General features: G+C 40.4%; 1 protein-coding gene across 2 annotated transcripts in view; it reads left to right on the forward strand.

Annotated features, from left to right (window-relative positions):
- ATP8A2 (ATPase phospholipid transporting 8A2) overlaps positions 1–18,351 on the forward strand; it is a 281,480-nt gene that overhangs the window by 87,618 nt on the left and 175,511 nt on the right. The gene's annotated exons all lie outside the window — the stretch shown is intronic.

Below are 18,351 nucleotides of genomic sequence, written 5' to 3' on the forward strand. Positions count from 1 at the left end.
CCTTGTACACCTTCATGATGAGAATTCAATCAGCTGCACCACTTATTCCAATAGATCACAAAAATTTGCCTGTTTGTAGTTGAAGCCATACATCTTTTATACGAGGAGAGGTTGTGAGGACTGGAACTGTTCAGGACAGAGGCAAGAAGTCTTAGGGGGTGTCTTGTTGATTGGTATAAGCACCTAATGGGAGGGAATGAAGATGAGGGGGACAGGCTCTTCTGTAACAGTGCCTAGTGACAAGACAAGAGGCAAGAAAAAAGGTATGAAATCTGAAATTTTAGCTGAATACAGGAATACAGTATTTTACTGTACGAGTGTCAAACGAAGGAATGAGTTTCCTGGAGAGGTTATGGAGTCTCTGATGTTAGACATGGAAAACGCACCAAGATACATTCCTGAACAACATGTTATACCAGATCGTGCTTAAGAAGGGCAATTGAACAAGATGATTCCAAGCTATGCTTATTCTATGATTCTGTGACTGCATGAAAGTGTTGTTGTATGGGATCTTTTTTGTTTTCTCCAGTCAATGTTCTTAGCCCTTCTCCAAAGCTCTCTTCTGAATGGTTGCCAACTACAATGACTTTTAATTCCAGCTCAGTCCCTTATAACAGTTTTTTAGCTGTTGCTGTTTGATTATTTTTCCAAGGGAGCATGGCATGAGGTATTTATGAGTTTCATTTTTGCAGCTGTTTCTTAGGACGGAATAAATGTGTGTTTTACAAGGTGGAGCTAATATAATTGCAGTAATTGTCTCTTGAATACAACAGGTCCAGTTCTTTTTGGAATCCAAGATAACAGTGGAATTATTGAATCCACCATACACTTCTTATGCCACTCGTACTCACCATGGAAGTGTGTGCTTGTGCATAGAGCTAGTCTGTGTCGGTCTGTTACTACCTTTGTGCTCAGTTACCTTGGGCTTACAAAGCATCGACTGCTCAGGAAGTAAATGGATGCCATGCTGTCCACTAATGCTGTAATCTAGGGAAGGAAGTTGACAAGAAAAGTCGTTATTTTCATCATCTATCTGTACTCTTTGGTACAGATCATTCTGAAGCAGATTGTTAGTTTATTCCTCAGAGATTTGGTGAGCTCTGTCAAGGACCTATGTAGTTGAAGAAAACAATAGGCTGCAATTTTACTGCAATTTTTAAAATTTGTAGTTCATTTTATGTGTGTATATATATATATGCCTGTTTCCAGATATTCCAGATGCCTGTTTCACAAACAGAAATGTAATGTTAGGCGTAACATTTTTTTTTCTTTTACTTTTTCATAACCAAGCTAACAGGAGTTTTAATTATTAATGAATTAGAAAATTGAGGAACAATGCAGGAAAACCATACTGTAAAGTATAAATCAAAGGGAAAAGATGATGTAATTTCTTAGGCTTAAAAAGAGGAATAAAAATAACAGGGTTTTGAATCCCCGGGGAAAAAGAGGAATGCCTTTAATAGCCTTTAAGTCTTTACAGGAAACTTTTTCATTTACTTGCCAGGTGCTTGATACTGAAAGAGGAAAACATTTTTTCTACTCTGGGCTGCTTTAATGGTACTTTGTGTGTAAAACAAGACAGTGCACTTAAACTTCAACAGGAAAAAGTTTTAAAATGTAATTGGCACAGCAAGAGGAAATTTCAAATTAAACGGAGTTAGTCTTCAAACAAAAATGTTAATTGAGAGGGGGATCTGGGTCTTTAAACTTGGTGGTGTGATGTTTTGGGCACTTTAGGAGGAGTGGTGTTGCTATTCTCAACATAGCATAAATTTGTGGGACTTAATATTTCATAAATTTACTATAAGATTTTTCATTCCCTCTGGGTGTTTCAGCTGCATTTGCCATTCAAGGATTTTTTTATTTTTTTATTTTTTAATATACTTAATATATACTGTATGTTCATTTGCTGGGCTTTAGGCATAAACTGTAGTTGAACTTGATTCTCAGGAGTAATCTCTGAAAATGAAACTGTAGTAAGCCTGGCCCCGTTTTGCATTTAGAGGGAGAGATGGTATCTTCTGCTGGGGTTAAGTCTTCCAGTGTTGCATAGTCTCTTAACAGGCCACTGGCACAGGAGGAAAATACACCCCTTGGGAGAGTGGTGAAGCCTGAAAAATCAAACCAAACAGTTCTTTAAGAAAAAGCCTTGTTTGTTGAAAGTTTTTTCAGAGACTGACAGATCTTATCTTCCTTTATACTGACTGGGATATTGGTATGCAACTGGTCCAAAGCGAGCAAAAGTTACTGTTCAGCAAAAAGAAACGTTGCTTGGAAAGCAGTTCAGTTCCATACTTCATTTGCAAGACCTGGGCTGTTGCTCATCTGTCTTTGGAGTTTTCATGTTCCTAAAAAATGCTTTCAGTTTTTTTATGCAAGTAGCAAAATGTGTTAAATGGTTAAATGAGGGTGTTTCTTTTTGGTAACATAAGGATATTTTATCACTTATCTAATGTTTGTGCCTCTTAGAGAAGGTTAGTTTGTACAGCAGATCACTCTTTGTGTTTCAATATGAACGCAAAGAAAGATGCATTTTTCATGTCACTACAGCATAATTAACTCCTTACGGAAGAGCCTGCCCTGATTTAAAATCATCCATGCTTCTTGAATGAAACAAAGATCTCTAGAAAGATGGGTGGCATGAGACTAGGACAACATCTCTCATTGATTCCCTTAGGGTGTTTCTTGTGTTGGTTGTATTGCTGGCCACCGCTGCAATACATCTTGAAGTTTTGGCACTGGGCTGCTGTTTAAGCAGTGTATTAATTTTATCGTAGAATCATTTCAATTGGAAGGGACCTTTAAAGGTCATCTGTTCCAACTCCTCTGCACTGAACAGGGACATCTACAGCTCCATCAGGTGCTCAGAGCTCTGTCCAGCCTGACCTTGAGTGCCTCCAGGGAAGGGGCATCCATCATCTCTCTGGGCAGCCTGTGCCAGTGCTTTTCAACATATATCTCTACAGACCAAGAATGTTGAACTGAGCTTTTGTACCTAGACCCTGCAGCCTTCTTCAACAGTGAGCAATGGCCTGATGTGAAGAGGGCTTGCGTAGGTGTGGCAAAAGAAACCAAAAACTCCACCTCATGTCTGAGTTAAAATCTGCTGTTCTGAACTTCTTTATTCACAAATGAGGAACATCAGCTGGCATGCTGTGCAATCGTAGGGATTGTAATCACTCACCTCACAAATCTGTTCTAAATGAAACAACAGCAGAAGCCAGTCAAAAATTTATTGTTTCATTGCTGTTTCATTGAAGGTTTTGAGAACTTGGGACAATTGTGTTGTGTCTCATACCTCTTCACTGAGATATAGTGAAGTATTTTCTTCTTAAAGACAATAAAGTTAGTTTGACCACCCTTTTCTTTTCCTGCATTTGTTGCATAAGAGCCATTTGTACTATAAGGCCACCAACCCTTACATCCAGTGTTTATCTGTTTTTGCTTTTCTTGTTGGGCTGACGGAAATTAGTGTAGCTGTGAGGAATTGTGAAGCTATCGTGACTTCATTACACTGATATATGTAAGTCCCAATATCTCATTTTTGGGTTTTGGCTCTTGACTAATAGTTAACCTCAAGAGGAACAGAAATAAATGTTTCAGTAGCTGTATAATCTGTCAACTCTTCTGCCCTGCAATTAATTGATGCCCTGTTCTGCAGAGACCCATGAAATGGCATTACAGTATAAAGAGAAATTGAGGAAATAGAGCAACAGTGATTTCTGTGCATTATCTGCTGTTTCCACAGTGCCATTTGCCCTTTTGTAGTTGCCGCACCACTATTTTGCTGGCTTTTAGCTTTGATAGTTGTTGGTCAGTATCTGAGTGTTAACTGCAGAACGCTCGCCTAGCCTCACCAACCAACCTTGTCAGGATATGTGGCATAAACTCTTGTTTTCTGTACCTCGAGAAATAGTGAAGCTGTAGTGATGGTAATTAAAAGCCAAGGGAAAAAGTAAACGAAGTGAGAAAATGCATGTTCTTTAAAGAAAATAACCCTCTCTAACAACAAAAAGAAAACCTGATTGTTTTCCCTTTCTTTGCTGTTTCAAGCAGAAATGCACACATGGGTATTCGGGGTGGGGAGAAGACATGAGCCCAGTAACACCACTCTGAGAAAAGATGGTAAATATTCCAAAATGAGCATGCCCCTTGGTTAAAGCACGTCTATTAGAGTGCTGAAAGGGAGGAGGTTTTAATGAACAGAAAGCAGATGACAGGGGAAGAAAAAAAGCAGTCTGTGAAGAGTACCTGTTGCTAATTGTTAGTGTCACTTTGTCAGCTAGGTAATGAGAAGACAGATGAGGAGACAAGAGAAGTTGTCTCAGCATGTGAGTTGTAAGGCCAGAGGTTGCATGCTTCTAGTCTTCCATCCTCATTCTGAGGAGACATCAATAATATAGCTCACAAAATGAACATCTGGAATACCTCTTAAATATTTATGCCCATAAGTCTCATTGTTGCTGGGGTTAGTACCTGACAAAGTGATTATTCTGTGCTGTAATTCAGAATGTATGTATTTATTAAATCAAAAAACTGTCTTGTTGACTTGCTTTAGAAAAGAGCCCTATTCTTGTGTCAGAAAATTATAACACAGTTCTGATTAGAAATATGCAAACTGTTTCAAACATTAATTGGTCCCAAAGAAAATTATGGATGTATTGCATTTTCCTGTATATACATCTGATGTTTTCCCTCATCTCTCACCTACTGAATTATCAATGCTTGTTCTCTTGTTCTATTTCTGACAACTCATGACAGCATGGCATTCACCTCATAGCTTTGAAAACCATGAGGGAAAAACCATTCTGGCAGCTTTAATTTTTACAGGTAATGGAAGTGGAAAGAAGGCTTGAGGTTGCACCATGATGTTGTGCTCTCTGCACTCTAGAATAAACACCCCTCACAGATAATTAGAAATGATTGCCTAAAATGTCCAGTATATATCTGGGTACATGTAAAGAAATCTCAGGACTTAATTATTACTTTTCTTTAAAACTTACTGGCTGCTTTGCAAGAACATTGTAAACTTGCAGAATGGCACCATATCTGTGTTGGAAAGTCAATATGGCCAAGCTTCAGAAGGAGGCTGGTCTTGTTCATGAGTTTGGGGAATTATCTTGCCCTCTGAGAGACACAGTGAGCTTCTGCTGAATGTTTCGGCTTCTGTTTGTTCTTGTTCATCAAATTCCTGAGCTGTGACAGTTCCAGAGTCTCCATCTCGTAGCTTAGCTCATACAAATACATACCTAGAGTTTAAAGGAGGAAAAAAATTGCTTTTAACTCCAGTCATCTCTGTAGTCAACCAAGAACACAGAGTAAAGACTCGAATCCTGAGTGTATTCATGTTGCTCCAAAATCAATATTTTGTATATATTTTCGAATGTATGTTTCAGCTGTAGTAACTGCTTCAGGCTCATCCCTATGCAGGATGATTCTCTGTCAAGGAAACATATACTTACCAAGTCAGAAGTATCTTTGAATCCTATTCACTTTCTTAAGATTTATTTTTGTTTACACTGAATACACGATAATGCTGTCCCAGTCTGTACTGTTTGGTTTTTAAATCACAGAATCACAGAAACACCAAGGCTGGAAAAGACCTACAAGATCACCCAGTCCAACCATCCACCAGTCACAACCACCAGTTGTTCTCACTACACCATGTCCCTCAATACAATGTGCAAACGTTCCTTGAACACCTCCAGTGTCGGTGACTCCACCACCTCCCTGTGCAGCCCATTCCAGTGCCTGGATGCTCTTTCAGAAAAGTAGTATTTCCTAATGTCCAGCCTAAATCTCTCCTGTGGAGCTTGAAGCCATTCCCTCTAGTCCTAGCCTAGACTCAGGCGAATGACTCAGATGAAGCAGGTTTTGCTCTTTCCTTGCATAACTATTCAATTGCCTGATGGCTTGAACTTAAGTGGTTCCTGCTATGTGGCCAAGCATTTCCTTTGCTTAATTCCATCTCATTGTTACAACCATGGCTATGTTATGAATACCTTCCCTCTTCTTATTTTTGGTGTTTCAGATGAGGAATTAATTCAGACGAAGTTGAAAATCTGTAAGTTGAGCTGCTCTTTATTTTCCAGCAGTAGTCACAATTTGGTAAAATGCTTGCCTTTTTGTGTTATTCATGAAAAATAGTGATAGAGTATATTCGCACTGGTTTTGGAACTTCTGTGTTTTGATTCATATAGAGTACTTGATTAAGAGTTTGATTTATTTTCGTACAGGATGACCGGTTGAATAATTTCTCTGGTCATAACTACACTTCTGAATGAATCATTTACTCCTGAAACACTCTACTACATTCACCCAAACTTCCTATGCCCGTAACCGGTCCTTGATAGTGGGTTCACTACCAGCATGATTTTGAAAAAGTTGGAGGAAAGGCATGAATACAGCTAAAAGCCACTTGTTTGGAAACAGGTGGTTTTTTTTGTTTGTTTGTTTGTTTGTTTTCAGGAAGAAGGTGTGCCTTGATAAAAACTAACATGAAAAACTAACATTTCCTTTTAACATAAGGAGAATATGTCCTACGAAGAGAGACTGAAGGAGCTGGGGCTGTTCAGTCTGGGGAAAAGGAGGCTGAGGAGAGACCTTATTGCTCTCTTCCATATCTGAAAGGTGCTTACAGTGAGTGTGGGCTGGTCTCTTCTCATTGGTGACAGGTGGCAGGATGAGGGGAAATGGCCTCAAGTTGTGCCAGGGTAAGTTTAGGTTGGATATCAGGAAACACTTCTTTACAGAAAGGGTTGTGAAGCACTGGCATAGGCTGCCCAGGGAGGTGGTTGAGTCACCATCCCTGGCTGTGTTTAAAAACCATTTGGATGTGGTGCTCAAGGACATGATTTAGCAGAGGGTTGTTAGTTAGGGTAGGATGGTTAGGTTGTGGTTGGACTTGATGATCTTTAAGGTCATTTCCAACCTGAGCGATTCTATAATTCTACTCTATGATTCTATGTTTTTTTTTCCTCTGAGTGCTGTTTATTTTAGCTATTTTCTTTAAAGTTAATTCGTTGTCTTTTTACATTGTGAGTCTGGTATGTAGGTGAACAAAGCCTTAATATTTTACTTGGTGTATTTCATAAAATGCAAGTGAAATGTCTGTCTTGACCTATGCTTTGATAACTCTCACAAACAAATCCAAATGGTATCAGTTTCCTCACGCTAAGGTACTGTGACCAAATTTCTACTGGTCTTGTCACGTTCTGAGTAGGAGAAACTACCAATGCTCTGTTTAATGCTACATTTCCCAAACTGAAAAATAAACATTCCTTAGATACTGCAGATGAGAAAACACTGTGCTGCTGGAACGTATGCTATTTTAGAGGAAAGATAAATCTGTGGTTTGGAACACCTTCTGTTTTATGAGAAGTTCACAGTACTGGTGTATTTTTGTTTCCACAAGCGTTACTGTATTAACCCCTATATTCTGGCTGAATTCCAACTTGAACAATACTTTCTTCTCAGTGAAGAAAGTTCGAAAGTGAAGATTCGACATCCTACTGTCGAATGTGATATTCTTCTTTGCTTCCTATTCAGAACTGTTTTAAGGTTGCCAGTGTGTATGCTCAAGATTGCTAAAGATGTGTTATTTTTTTTTACAGTTGCAAGATTGAGAGATGGTTCATAGCAACCCTGGTTTACCCAAGTCCTTCTACCTTGCCAGTGCAGTTGTGGATTAACTTTGATGTTAATTTCCATCAGCAAAATATCCAACTTCTTTCAAGATGGCTTATGTGGCATATATAATATATGTTCTCTGACTGGATGTACAGAAACAGTCTTTGGTGCATGTATTTTCTGTACCTACTAAGAGCAGTTTATTAATTAGATGATGTAGTTTAATAGCGCTGGTTGTCCTGTCTTAACTGAAGTTTTACTCCAAACCTAAGTTTCCATCAGACACTGCTTTATTAGACAATAATAAAGCAGAAATTTTCTTGTTCTCTCATTCTGGTATCGTTAGACTTTTTTCATAGTCTTGTTTCTGCCCTCCTTCTTGCTTGTTGCACAGAATACCCCATCTTCAAGTTCCTGGAACAGTAACATCCTGCCAGGAAGTGACTGAATGTTTCCTCTTATGGAATTCCATGCTGGTCCAGCAGGCTGGAAGAGGGCCAAGGTGCTGGTGGCCTTCTGCAACCTCACAACTGCTTTGTAAAGGCATCTGGCCTTTTCAACTGCATGTAGATAAAAGAACACAGAAAGTGTCCTATCTAATGCTTGGAGAACCTCATGAGGCAATAGGTAACTCTTCCCATCCTAATCACTGCTTACCTTTCTGAATTTTCTTGTCTGAATACTGAGTCATTATACAAGCTGTCAAAACTTACACTTGGAGACAATATAAAGATACTCACTGCTTTTATTTAAATAATTTTTTTATTTTCCAATTTAATATTTGATTTTTACTAATACCCAGGTACATGAACATGCAGAAGACATGACTCTCTAAAGAACTGGTGGTGCTGCAATGCATTAAAAATCAAGACACTGAAAACAAATGATATCACTCCTGTCATAGGATCCAGTGAAGTGCCCTGTCCTTTAGGACCAGTTTAAATATTCTGTTTTTCCATATTTAAAAGTACCAGATACAAAACTGCAGTGAGAGGACAAGCAGTCTTTTTTACAAGTTTCTTAGGAGTGCAGGCAATTAACTTGATGAGAACTCTGTTTTTTAGTGCACTACAGTAATGTGGAACAATGGACTGGAGAAAGGGACTCTAGTTGAAGTTTCTGAAATATTTGGAGTTGGTGGGAGTTGAATATTCATAAGGAGCATAGCTGAATCCATCCTAGATAACTTGGAAAAGTCTGACCTTGAACTTGGCAGAATAGGCAGGCTTAAACTTGTTTGCTTGCTCTTCATATCTTTGAAGTCACGGTAATAAGAACAAAAGAGTATTTGAGGCAAATGTACAAAATCTGATTGGATTCAATGGACTAGAACAGAAAATAGACTCTTTGGATTTGCACATGTGAGCAGGAAGGTGGAGAAGTGCTGGCCACAGTGGATTATGATGCGTTTGGCAGGCTTGTTATGTGCCTGAGATGTAGTAAGATCGGAAGACTTAGCTTTTCTTTAGCTATGTGAGTAAATCCCACCATTCTGACAGGCAGAAGAGGCTGCCCAGATGGTTATCTTGCTAAATCTCTACCACCCCTAGCTGATGGTGTGATAGCTTTTTGGGGATTTAGGCAGCTTCCTTTGCACGGTTGCCCAAAGACAGTAGAAATAATCCTTTGCCAGCAAGAGTTTTCTTTGTATTGTCTGATAACTTCTAACAGCCCTCTGGAAGTGATGTTCCGCTGCTCATGCACAGCAAAACTCAAGTCATCCTTCCACAAGGAAAAGATCTTTTTTCTTGTCAGTAATTCTCCAGAGTACTTCCAAGAAGTTTCTCCTGCAGAAGCTGGCAGCCAGAGGCTTGGATGGATACACTCTTGGCTGGGTAAGGAGCTGGTTGGAGGGCCGGGCACAGAGAGTGGTGGTAAATGGAGTCAAATCCAGCTGGCGACCGGTTGTGAGTGGTGCTCCCCAGGGGTCGGTGCTGGGGCCCGTCCTCTTCAATATCTTTATTGATGACCTCAATGAGGGCATCGAGTGCACCCTCAGTAAGTTTGCAGATGACACCAAATTGGCTGGAAGTGTGGATCTGCCTGGGGGTAGCGAGGCCCTACAGAGGGATCTGGACAGGCTGGAGAGCTGGGCTGAAGCCAATGGGATGAGTTTCAACAAGGCCAAATGCCGGGTCCTGCACTTCGGCCACAACAACCCCAGGCGACGCTACAGGCTTGGGGCGGTGTGGCTGGAGGACTGCGTAGAGGAAATGGACCTGGGGGTATTGATTGATGCTCGGCTGAACATGAGCCGACAGTGTGCCCAGGTGGCCAAGAAGGCCAATGGCATCCTGGCTTGCATCAGAAACAGTGTTGCAAGCAGGAGCAGAGAGGTGATTGTTCCCCTGTATTCAGCACTGGTGAGGCCGCACCTCGAGTACTGTGTCCAGTTTTGGGCCCCTCACTGCAAGAAAGATATTGAGGCCCTGGAACGTGTTCAAAGGAGGGCAACAAAGCTGGTGAGGGGTCTGGAACACAGGCCATATGAGGAGAGGCTGAAGGAGCTGGGAATGTTCAGCCTGGAGAAGAGGAGGCTCAGGGGAGACCTCATTGCTCTCTATAACTTCCTGAAGGGAGGTTGTAGTGAGCTGGGGGTCGGCCTCTTCTCTCGTGTCATTAGTGATAGGACCAGGGGGAATGGCTTCAAGCTACGGCAGGGGAGATTCAGGCTGGACATGAGGAAGTGTTACTTTTCAGAAAGGGTGGTCAGGCACTGGAATGGACTGCCCAGGGAGGTGGTGGAATCACCGACCCTGGGGGTGTTCAAGGAAAGGCTGGATGTTGTGTTGAGGGACATGGTTTAGTATGAGCTATTGGGAATAGGTGAACGGTTGGACTGGGTGATCTTTTAGGTCTTTTCCAACCTTGGTGATTCTATGATTCTATGATTCTAAGAAAAGAGAAGCTAAAAAATGTGAGAAGGACTTTGAAAGATGCACTGCAAAATTTAAGAAGTACTTTTCTGCTGTACTGAAGCTACCATGCAGCTTAAGAAAAGTCATTCTCTGAGCAACACCACCAGCATTAAACTGTTAGAAATCTGGTGGTGGTCTGTTGGAGTCTGTGTTCACCTGCAGCTGTTCCTTGTGCTTTCATCAAAAGCTCTGGTTTAGCCAGCTCCATTCGATTCTCAAGAGGCTGCTTCTATTTCTGCTGATGTCTGTGCTATTAGTTTTCTTCCGCTCTTCTAAATGTCTGCCATAATGTCTACCATGGATGACAGTGTTGGGCACTGGAAATGGTTGTATTATTTCATCTTCCTCTTTCATATCTCCCTTCTCTTTAAATTGCTCCCTCTTGCAGGTCTTCTGCGAAGTGTCTCTCTTAACAGAATAAGCTCTGTTTGTGCATTTCTATTGTAGTTTTCTTTATGTTCTGCATATATCTTCATGCATGCAGTGCACAGGATCTCAAGTTCCTACTGGTGGATCTTTCATCAGAGCTTCTAATAGTCTGTGGGGTGACAGTTCTGGTTATTTGCCTGCCTGCGGTCCTGGAGAAGCTGTTCCTTGTGGCTCTAGTAAGGAGGAATGAAAAAGCATTAAACAAAAAAAAGCTCTGTGATAAGCAAGTGTTTTGTCTTCATTTTGAGACCCTAATACTGGATGCAGCTGGGATGAAGGCAACTGTTTGAAAACTCAAATGCCTATCATTGTGCTGAAGAGCATCTTGTTCTTGAAGAAGCATGTACTGAGCATTTGGGGTCCAAATAGCTGGCCATCCTGAGGGTGTAAGGATAAAAGACCTTATCTGCTGTTGAGGGTAAGATTGCTGTAGTTTACTTCTTCCCTGTAGTTTTCCACTTAGCTTTGGCCTCTTAATGAGTGAAATGTCAAGCTCCAACTGGCTGTAATGGAAGGTGGAGGCTCATTTTTGCATGCAGTATGCTTGTTGTCAGAGTCATTGCCGAGTTTCTCCAAAACTTCCTACTGCAACACATCTCATCTTGCAAGTAAGGTACTTGTATGAGTCTTGGTGCTTGGTTATATGAGTGGATCATGCAAATCTGGTGGAGTTGTGTGATGGGTCTTACAGAGTCATTTATTTCATTCAGGAGATGGAATGACTCTGCCTAAATGATATGAAGGTGTCCAAGGTGTGTGTTCGTGTTGAGATCACTGCCCATCAGATGAGTGCATGTCTTGGGCTGAGGAATATTTGTGGTGCTTTTGTGCATTGTCCTCTTCTCTGCCAACCCTCAACCAGTATCCTAAATAATGACAAAAGTACTGACTTGTGCTGCTCAGTTCATGAAATCATTAAAGTATGACTAATTTAAACTGATGAGAATAGAGAAAACCTCCATGGCAAAAAGCAAGTGTGCTTCTCCTTCTGCCTGATTATTATTATTTTTAATTCTCTTCAAGGTGTTCTGTTTGTCCGTAGTTGCATTTACAGTTGGTTAAGGACTTATGTCTCAGAGGGCAAAAGATCAGGCAATGCTTGTAAGCAGGTTCCATGCAAGCTATCCACTCCACTGCTGTTAACCCTGGTGATTGTGCTCATGGATGGATGCTGGGTGGCTAATTTTGCTTTGTTTTATAAGTACAGCTGGTTTTAGAAGTCTAAGGAAGAAATGCATGCAGGCTCTCTCCCTCTGTTTCTCATGTTCCTGTTTCTTTTGATAACCAACATGTGTGGGCTGGAAATGTAATCTGTTCAGGGATATTTTTGTTAGGGTAGTCTTTTAAAGGCAAAATAGAGCTGAGTTTTATTCTGCCCAAGTGTAAGAATCTAATGAATGTTTTTAATTTCTGTGCTGAGGAGTTCATGGCACATTCATGAAATCTGTTGGTTTTGCCTGGGTAGTTGAATGGGTGAAGGAAATAGCAATTTGAGAAGAAAAAGTGGCTCTGTGGCCTACATCTTGTGTGTTTGCAACTGCTGTTCTTGGAGACTGCCATCTTGTCCTCCATTGGTTGTTATTCCATTCTGCTTCTAAAGGCAGACTTGGAGAGCTACCTGGTTACCTGCTGTCCTCTGTCTCCTACTAAAGGTTCTTTTGCATTGTGGTGGGTCAAAAGCATGGTACTGAACTGCTGAGTAGCTGTTCTGAAAACCCTTGGCTGTTTTTGTGAAAAGCTCGGTTTGTCACTTTAAGGCAGTTCTCAGAAACTTGGAATTTTTCTTCTTCCTTTAAAAAGTTGACATATTTTGAACTTAGTTGTAGCTTGAAAATCTCAAGTACCTTCACGTTTAGAGAGGAAATACTGCATGGCTATTTTTGAACCAGCTGACTATATGTGATTATCTGGTTTATATGAATGTGACAGATATATATATATATATATGTGCAAGGTGTGGTTGAGAAGCTACAGCTCTGTTTTTCTCCTTGCGTCTACTTCATTTAATTATTTTTTTTAAAATGCTGTGATTAATGTGTAGATCAGCAAGGCATGGGGAGGTCCTGTTTGGGCTGGGACACTGGAACCAGGACATATCCCAATGGGCCTGTGGATCCAGAAGCTGCTGCTGAGCATCCTGGGCTTGCTGGGGGGCACCTCTATGGAGGGAAGCTCCATGCATTGAAAAGCTGAATAATCTCTCTGCTTTGTTCTGCACAGTTGCTAATATTAAACCAGTTGTTGCTTCTGAATCTTTGGTGTTGTGGATTCTCTTAGCTGCTCCACAGACTGCTCAGTTCCTTTCTCATGCAGGGGGCAAACTGGCCTTTGCCACGTATGCAGTGGCACTGGGCAACCTTTGGTGGCGGTCACCCCATCCCTGGAAACATTCGAGGTTATGTTGGATCAGGCTCTGAGCACCTGATGGAGCTGATGGAGCTACTGCCTGTTCAGTGCAGGGAGTTGGACAAGATAACCTTTAAATTTCCAACTCCAATGATTCTGTGATTCTGTGCTCTGCAGGCCTCAGTGCCTGTTGTCACTTACCAGGTATTTCCCTGGACTTTTAAAAGACTGACTTAGCATGACTTCCTAAATGGACTGGGGAGTGTGAAGTACTCATGTCAGAGACTAAGTGTAACTGAAGTGGAGGGCAAGGGTGGATGGTATTTTGTAAACAAGTCAATGGGTGGGGGGCCCTTAAGCATAACGCAGTAGTTGTAGCCTCTTCAAAGCACAGCACAGCACCTCTTTTCAATTTAAAATAGAAAAGGAGAGCAGCTTAAACAATGGCTCATTTTTTAATAAATACAATATGCATTATTAGTATTTTATGTATATTAGAATTTTTCATTTATTCTGCTCAATCAAAAAGACAAATCTTTTAGATGATGTAGACAGAACGTGTTTGGTACACTGATCTGTGGTGTGGTTGCTGGGGTCTCTGCCCACCTCACATCAACTGAAAAACTGAGAAGCAATGCAGACAGAAAGTAAGCACTCTACCATTCGTTTATCTCCCTCAGCGCCATCTCCGCATCTTCAGTTTCAAACAGAGATATGATGATGTATGCTTCAAATTACAAGTGACAAACAAATGCACGTGCTGTTATGAAGTAACCATGTATAAAATAGAGGTGGTCTGACTTGATAGAAGTAAAAAGATTCAAGGTGAAGTTAAAACTGTGCCCACAATGTAACGTCTTACTGTACCATGTGCTGCAAAGAGGGTTATGGAGGATTGGGATCATACAGAAATGTCAGAGTCCAGAAAACAGATGGCAACAGCCTTTTTTTTTTTTAAAAAAAAAAAAAAAAAAGCTTTTGTGGTTTGTTTTATGAGTAAGCATTTAGAGAACTTTTGAAAACATGTACCTTGGACCCAATACCATATTCTTTGTCCTGAGAGCTCATTATTATTGTTTTGATACAGTTGGGATCTATTACAGAATATAAAATGCTCTGCTGACTTGGAGTTCTGTTTTAGCGTCTGTTTGCACACTAACTGATGCATGCTATCAAAAACTGGCTCCTGATACATGGCTTCTGAATGTGCAGGAAGGAGAAGCAGTGTTCCAGGAGCTCTGGCTCAACAAGGCATCTCTTGGGGTGAAGCCAGTGCTTTGTCTTCATGTAAGGAGTCTCAAATACTACAAGGAATGGGACTTGTTGCTCTTTGAGTGCTTATACCCTTTGAACTATGCCTCCTCCAAGGTGCCAACACACAGCAGCAAATGAAGCTGGTGTGTGAAGATATGGCATTGTTTCAACATGGAGGCAAATCTGTCACTTCAGTGTGTGCTACAGAGCTGTACAGATTTTCATGGGCTTGCTTAATGTAGATGGAGTTTCGGAGAGCCTGGAGAGCTTTGCTGAAAAGCATAATTTATTCTCGAGTCACAGCAGGGAGCTTTGAGAGTGGAGAATCCATGGAGGAAAAGCACATTCCTCCAGTCTGGTTGGTTTATTTGTTTTGCTAAGTTTTTATACCATTTCAAATTGATTAGGTTAATGTATGACACCATTCCTTTCCTCATCAAGCTTTATGTGTGGTTTTGAATTTAAGGGACAAGAACACTTTTGTGGTGGGGCGGGACGCATCATATAGCCTTGTGCCTGGTGCTTATACTGTGCAGCCTCTTTATACAAACATTTGACTACTTTCTCATCTCATTTGTGGCTGATTATGCATTGCCTCATATGTATTTGTAACTATTAAACTATTTCAGTGCATACTCCAAAATTTGTCTGGGCAGGTAAGTCTGCATGGCATCATGCAGACCATTGCTGGCTATTCTGTAGAAATGCTGCTATGGAATATAGGAATATAGCCCTCTTTCTCAAGTGAGACAGAGGAGGTTTAAACTGGACATGAGGAAGAATTTCTTCATGAAGAGTGTGGTGAAGATTTGGAATGGGCTGCCCAGGGCAGTGGAGGAGTCCTCATCCATGGAGTATTAAGAAGTGTTTGGATGTTGTGCTGAATGTCACATGATTACACTGAGTAGGTCACATTAGATGTTGGAACTTGGTGTTGAAAGTCTCTTCCAACTTAGATGATTCTCTTTTACAATTTTAATGAGAATTTTAAAGGCGTAAGAAATGACATCTTTCACAGTCATTGCCTTATCTTGTCTGACTCCTGTGACACACCACAGTTTATATTCCCTTCTTCTTCAGACACACTCCCTCCTTATTCACTTTGTCTCTTTTTTCGTTTTTTGGATGCTGGTTGTGCAAACCAGGCTTACGGGTTTATCTCTTACATTGTTGCCAATCTGCCATGTCTAAGGGAAAATAGATTATTTTTTTCCTTTCCAACTATGTACTGCAGAAATCAATATTTTATGAGATGGTAGACAGCAGGAGCAGTGGCAGCAGCAGCCAACAAGACCAGTGTACGTGTTCAGTATTTAACCTGAGTCCCGAATGGGAGAACTGGAAAGAATTTTGTTTTTGGCTTGAGAACAAGAAAAGGATTAAAATACCAGTAAACTTGCTTTAAGTTTTCTTTCAGAGAGAAAGGAGGAACTGAGTGCAGAAAGCTGTACAGTATTGTGTTTTATGTAGTGATGACTGAAGATCATAAAAAGACTTTTTTCTATTGTCAGTTCTAATTGGCTGCTGGCACTGATTAGCAAGAGGAAGAAATTGAGGGAAAAAAAAGAAAGACAAATGGGGAATTTTATTGAATGGAAAGCTGCTGAACAAAAGAGGACTTCTGTTCCTGCACATTTTAGTGGTTTTAGAGAAATAAGCCTTCTGACCTTCAATCTCTTTGAATTATAGCTTGGATAGCATCATATAGGGATCAATTTCTTAGCTGTGTTTAGCTTGTTCAGTTAAGCTCTTACATGCCTTGATCCATTTTGATTCCCAAGTGTGAATTGGGGTTTTGCCTACAAACTGTTTATAATTCTTTGTCTCCTCTGTTTAAAAGAGAAGGGGGACAGTGGGAAAGATATGACAGCAAGTAGTTCTTGGAAATGTGGTGTGCCATATGGTTTGCTAGGAGTTCCTATGCTGTGAGCTTTTTTCTTTTTAACCACCCATGCAGTAGTGCCAGTGACGTGCATAAATTTTGTGTGGCAAACTCTAGTAGTGAAATCAGAAATCTCAGTCCATGTCTGCTGGTGCTTATAAGGTCATGTTGGATTGAAGGTGAAGTACTTGCAGCACAGAGGCTCTATTTCTCTAAGTGTAGCACCTTATGTAGGCCTCTGAACCATGTGTGTTTGGCTCTTAGACAATGCAAGTTGACACATACCTTCCATTTCTAACATGAATTGATAAATGTGGAGTTTGTCCATGGCTTAGAGTCACTTCCACTATAAGAGAAAAAATAGCGTCTCAAGTATGATGTGAAAGTAAAATTGCAGTGCTGAAGTTGGGGGTCTGATGTAAGAGCACTAAGAGGTATAAGTGCCTTATCTAGAAGGAAGCTGGCCATGAATTTTTCATGTTCTTGCCTTGCACATTCACAAGACTTTTCATGGAACAGTCCAAATAATTGAATAGCTTTGCATCTGTCACGCTTGTTTTGGAAGCCAGAGTACCTGACGTGTGCTCCCAATTTACTGTCAAGTTTTGGTTTTCCAACCTTTCTGTAGTTCACTTCTGTCTGTGAAATCAGGATAAAATGTGATAATGGCAGTTCCTTCCAGCTTTGCACCATGAGGGGCCCTATAAACATCTTGTTTGTTCCAAGATGACTTCAAACAATGGAGTGGTTCTGCAAGTGTGGGTAGGAATCCAATGTTTTACTGAAAAGAAAGTAAGTGCAGAGTAGTTTTATTTTTAAACATAGATGGATTAGCTATTGAAATTGCAAAATCAACAAGCGAATTTTGCAAGGCTGGTGATAATGACAGATAGGAAAGAGAAATGGCTCAAAAAAACAAGAACAAACTGCTGTTTGGCTGTGGACTTAGTTAAATACCTGACTAGTTTATGTGCTGAAAGTAAGTTAGCTGCAACAGCCATCTTCTCTTCAACAGGATAAACTGTATAGTGTGAAGCTTGACTACAGAAGCCCAGACTGCTTGTATCTGCTTGCCAGAGAATCTGCTGTGAGAAAATTGACTCTGCAATGTGTATTAACAATAAGAGTTCTTTATGTTAACTCCACATTCATTCATATATAAAATCTTGCTGCTAAAACTGGAAAGTATCTCTCTAATAATCTTGAAGACAATAGAGCTGTGACCGATACATTGCTTGTATGTGTAAATCAAAATGCATATTCTTCTCTTTTAAAATTAAGTTATAGTATTTTGCACACGGAGCAATACTGTGTGCAGTGAGTACTTCAGCAAGCCATTTGGAAGAATTGCCACATAAAACTTGGAAAAAATCTTTTTTGGCTTAAATATTGCATGGACTGGAAACTTGCTGAAGGACCTAAGCGAAAATAGTAGATGTGGCAGTAATATGAGCTGCAAGGCAGGAACAGTGCTTTCAGGATAAGTATCAGACAAGGGTTTATTAATGATTTAGTGAAGGAGGCTAAACAACTCATCAGTTAAATTTACAATTTAATACCAAGTAGGGAATTTTTGCAAGCTTGGAAAGAAAACATGTACAAAGCATAGAGTGGTTGGATCTTAGGAGACAGTAAGAAAACAAAATGAAAAGATGTATGTTTTAGCAGAGAGAAAGAGAACTGGCATATTTCTTACATGGGGGAAGTTTGTTCAGCATGTTTTACCTGGCTGTATGTATGCTTCTGCTCTGCTAGTTCAGGGACGTGCTTTGGCAACTGTAATTAGTGTTGAATTCTTATTCATGTCGAAGGCTGTGCATGAGAATTAAAATTGGGTCATAAATACTATAGAAAATCAGAGGCTATTGTTTGTAAGACCATACTTCTCTAAAA

Source organism: Centrocercus urophasianus, unplaced genomic scaffold (assembly GCF_019232065.1).
Source record: "Centrocercus urophasianus isolate 14NV4802_14NV808 unplaced genomic scaffold, USGS_Curo_1.0 seq_9, whole genome shotgun sequence".
Classification (NCBI taxonomy): Eukaryota; Metazoa; Chordata; class Aves; order Galliformes; family Phasianidae; genus Centrocercus; species Centrocercus urophasianus.